This window comes from Protopterus annectens, chromosome 7.part0 (assembly GCF_019279795.1).
Source record: "Protopterus annectens isolate FY-2018-M chromosome 7.part0, PAN1.0, whole genome shotgun sequence".
NCBI classification, from domain to species: Eukaryota; Metazoa; Chordata; order Ceratodontiformes; family Protopteridae; genus Protopterus; species Protopterus annectens.
The window spans coordinates 176,552,114-176,557,155 of record NC_056739.1 but is presented as its reverse complement, the minus strand read 5'-3'; the positions used below and the strand labels follow the sequence as shown (position 1 = coordinate 176,557,155).

Here is a 5,042-nt window from a genome sequence, read left to right as displayed (position 1 = left end):
AATAGGTCAGTCCAGGAATCCCATGTTCTCTCACTCTGGAAAAAGTCACACATTATCCCTCTTCACAAAAGAGGAAATTCAACAGACATCAATAATTTTAGACCTACAGCAACTTTATCTCCCCTCACCAAAATAATTGAAAAATGTATTGAAAAACAATTGTAGATTATCTGCTGAAGGAAGAACTCCTATCCGCTACACAACATGACCGCCATGCCTCCTATAGTACTAGTACTGCCCTTCTAACCTATATAGATATTGTCAATAAAGCTAGAGGTAATGGCAAACTAGTCTCTTCCTTATTTCTAGACTTGTCTAAAGCCTTCAACACAGTTTGTCACAGCAAACCTCTGCTTCAAATGGCTTCACTAGGTCTCTCTCAGCCCACCTGTTTGTGGTTCAAAAGCCACCTGTACGATAGGTATCAGTCAGTAAAATGGCAGTCCATTGTCTCTCCTTACCTCCCAGTCACCAGTGGTATACCGCAAGGCTCTGTCCTGGGCACCCTCCTCTTTAACATTTTCATCATCAATACATCCACACAACATGCCACCATAACGCAATACGCAGATGATTCCACTCTCATTTCCACTTCTGACAACATGGTACACCTGTAGAAAAATGCACAGGAAGCTTTAACAGCCACTGAAAAATGGCTTTGTAACTCGCAAGTCATACTCAACCCAAAAAAGACCAAACTACTACCCCGCCCATACCTCTCTCATGAAAAAACAAAATTAAAATTCTTCTCTCTTGATAATACAACCACTGAATTTGCTTCTCATAGCAAACTATTAGGAGTGATAGTGGATAAGCTTACATTCAACCTACATATACAAAACAGAATAAGAAAAAGTCATAAAAAAATAGGGATGCTTTACAGAGCCAAAAACTTTCTCACTGATGCAACTAAAAGTACACTTGCCACTACTTATCTCCTTCCCTCTCTTCTTTATGGTGCTCCAGGCTTCACACAAATTAAAACTTGAACAATACTATAATAAAGTTGCTAAATTTGCAGCACATACCCCATGCAGAACCTACCACTGCGTAGAACTGAAACGTTTTAATTGTCTATTACTGCTACATCAACTAACACATGCACAATTTCTTATCAACTATAAAATTATCCAGCATCTATCTGCCTGTCCAGTAGCACTAAAAAACATTCTAGACAGCTATGTTCCTAGTTGGTCATTGTGGTCCAGTGACCAAAAACCCCTGTCTGTCTACAAACCTAAAAAATCTGCTGGTCATTGTCTGTACTTGTACAAGGTTGCTAAGGCCTAGAACTCCTTACCTGTAGCCATCAGGTCTATACCCTCTATCCCATCTTTCAAAACCACTCTGAAAGACTTCCTAGCTAAGCTGGAAGCTGGTCTGTTGTTGCTCAAAACCAGGATAAATTATATCCCTAAATGTGAACAAGTACCATTTCATTCCTTATACCTCCTTACTCTCCCTTCTTCACTTACTTCCGTACTGCTATCTAATTCTCTCCGCTGACTTTTCTCTCTAAATATACCATAAGCCTGCTTTCCCTCACTTCATATTGCAATTCCTATTTGTATTAAACTAACTAAACTGTCTAAAATTTCTGTGAATAATAAATGATTGTCATATACCTTGTATAGATTCTTAACCAATGCTTTTATATGATGTCTAATTTGTTATAATTATTTAAACTGCAGATATTTTTGTTTTATTTTTGAAGACTGTAAAAATCATTGTTCTTAAAATGTTTTGTAATACTTTGGAGCATTTCTCCCTTGGCCTCTGCTGAAAATGGGTTTCTACCAAGTCAGACTTTCCTGTTAATCAAATGTCAATAAATAAATAAATATGATGCGAAATTATGTTTTTTAACTTTCTGGGAAAAGTTTCATTTAAAGGGATCCTCCTGTGAACTAAAGAAAGGCAAGACGTTTACAACCCTAACATCCAAGTCAAAACAGGATCTATTTGAAATTATGATGAATGAAAATGTAAAATTATAAAAAGGTGTTGGTTGGAACTGTGAGACAAAAAAGTTTGAGTATTTTATCTCTTTGATCACTCTGCCTCAGACTACTCACCTTACTCTGGGGTACAGAGATCTTGAAGTAAATACACAAGTAATAGAAGTCTTGAGATGTAACCCCCAACATCAAGAAGTAAAAGACTGCTTGGCCCGCTTTAAAAAAAATCTAAAGGAATATGGTGAGTTTCAATAGTCATTGTATTTCTTTTGAATTGCTGTTTATTTTAAATAATTACACGGTTTGCAGTTACGAGTCTTAGTTATAGGAAATCCTTGTAGAATGCGGCATTCCTGTTTGAAAGGATTACATTATGATGAGAACTATAACCCATTTGCTGAGAACTTTGAAAAAAGATCAGGTGAATTTATGCCTAGTAAAAATACAGGTTCAGGAAGTCCAGTAATCCAGCTCTGAAATAATCATAATAAGCTGTGGAAACAGCCAGTTCACCAAATTCAGTGCATTCCTTTCCCTGAGCTGCAAAGTCTTTAGAAGGGATCACATTTAAGTGAGGGCTGTTGGTTCTCTTCCCCTACAGGTGGAGTTGGTTGCAGGTGTCAAATTCTGTACTGGAAAAGAAAAACTTAAAAGTACTCGAGATTGTGAGTTTGTGGAACTGAACTTTCAGGCAGCCATCTTTGTGATATTGGAATTTGCAAAGACGATCTTTGTAAAGTCAACCTACATTCAAAACTTTTAAGTATGCTAAATTGGCAGGTAATATGCAGTTGACTTTTGTAATTCCCTGTATTTATAGCTGTATATATGTAAGGGTCAGCAGCTACTGTGAATCTCTGAGAGAGAAAATTTACAAATGATAGCCATCAAATCCAAACTGAAAAGGATAGTATGTACTATGACATTCTTTGAAGAAAAATCTGACCCCTAAAACCACTTACTAAAGTGATTAAAAAATTCAATATTTAGCTGGGATAGTTGCTGTCAATCTAAATGTCAAAACCGACATTGGTGGTATAGTGGTGAGCATAGCTGCCTTCCAAGCAGTTGACCCGGGTTCAATTCCCGGCCACTGCAAGAAGTCTGCACATTTCGCTCCAGGGATCTAAACCTTGTCATCAGAATAAACAAAACATGCTGGAGGGATAGGTTCCTGACCCAGAGACTCCCTGGACTCTGGAATAGATTGCCCATACATGTCAAGCAGAGCACCTCTTTGGCCATGTTCAAAAGGAACCTTGATGATTGGATGGGAGAAAGGAAATTCACCCCGGGGATCACGTCAGTCACCCTGCTAGACAGGGGTCCAGGGAAGTAAATAGTCTGGGAAGAAATAGCCAGGGAATTGTTATGGCTAGGCTTGTATAGGCCCTAGGACCAATAGCCTAGTACCAACCTATGAACCTATGAACATTGATAGTCATAAGAAAAGGGTGAACCACCTCTGAAATGCATTATGTAAAAAGATGCATTACAGATATTAGCAATCCGCTCCACAAAATGCCTGATTCATAAATACCTCATGGATAGTGTTACATCAAGCTAAAGTTAAGACCTGTGTGTTTTCCAAGAGCTGCTCCTTTAAAATATTCAAATATTTACATAGCACTTTCTAGTGCAATCCCCATGCATGGCGCACATATAAAAATCAGACCTCTGTACTTACCCTATTTTGAAGGAGCCTTCCTATTTCTCAGGCCTGATTTACCTCTGCACATGTCATTAGTTTTGGAGGTATGTCTCTATTTCCAGGCTTGGTATGCCTCTTCACACAATTTTCTAAATCCCCCTCATCAGATGTCACTTGTGAAACTGTATAGCACACAGAAACCGTGCTTCATGATCAACATATTAGCGGCAAAAGTAATTTAAAGAAAGAGCACACACTTCATATGAATCCCATTTTCAGATGCAAAACTAAATGACGCGTGGTAGAATCTTGCATTACAATTCATAAACGTCTACCGATTTGACACTGTTTGAGAATATGCTTATATTTGCCATCATTTTTGTCACTCTGTTTTTTTAAATGTCACTTTCGGAGTGTATCCTACTTTCCTACCACAAGTAGGAAGAAGTTATATGCTATTCATATTTTATGATAATTAGATCTGCAGATTTTTGGCTGGATGTACCTGCTCGTGAAGGGTCTTGGTACCTATTTTCAATGTCTGCAAGTCGACATCTAGGATGATACTACCTGGGCAGGTGTATGTCTTACATAACAGAATTATAAAGCATTCAAAACTGAACTTGCTTTCTTGAACTTCAGTAACACATAGAGACCAGCCATGTACTAAAGCACAATTTGCAATAAGTTGCTACAAATAGCTTTTATATGACATCATAGAGGCGAATCACACATTACTATACTACATTCATTCCCAGAGCTAAGTTATACCTTTAGAAAAACATTCATTTCTTGTTTATTCCTTAACATTGTACATTTATTTTTCGTGATGCCCATACATAATATACACAACCCAGTCCTTATTTCTCTCTTATGTTCATGCAGTTATAGATAGTTGGTGCCATAACATCCACTTACTCTTAAGGGTTTTACTGATTTTTCTGTATTGCAGGTTCAACTTTAAGTCTCAGTGTTTAAGGCTAGTTTAACCTCACTTAACTTAGGATCCCTTGTACTTTTCATTTCCTTGTTATAGCTTTTTTCCTGGTTACAGAAATAATAATATAATAATTTCACATGCTGTGGCTACTGCAGTTCTAAAACCCAACTGGACAGGAGTAACTTTCATGTAGGATCCACTCATTGCCCAAAATCCTCCTTATTAAATCTGGGACTCACTTTTGCCATTTCCTGAGAACTCTGCACACTTCCCCACAGCTAAATAAGATATCATGTTTTACCATGCTTAATTAAATTTACATAGTCATTAACTATGCATGTCTTAGTCTGTACGACTTGCATTCAATGGTTTTCTCCACTCTGCCATGCAAACACACACACACACGGACACATGCACACACACACACACACACACACACACACACACACACACACACACACACACACACACACACACACACACACACACAGAA

The 5,042-nt window shown here is 37.8% G+C and overlaps 1 non-coding gene across 1 annotated transcript; it reads left to right on the top strand.

Moving 5' to 3' along the window:
• Window positions 1-2,984: 2,984 nt before the first annotated feature.
• On the top strand, window positions 2,985-3,056 carry TRNAG-UCC. The gene has a single exon. It is a non-coding gene; the product is annotated as a tRNA-Gly (tRNA).
• The last annotated feature ends 1,986 nt before the right edge of the window (window positions 3,057-5,042 follow it).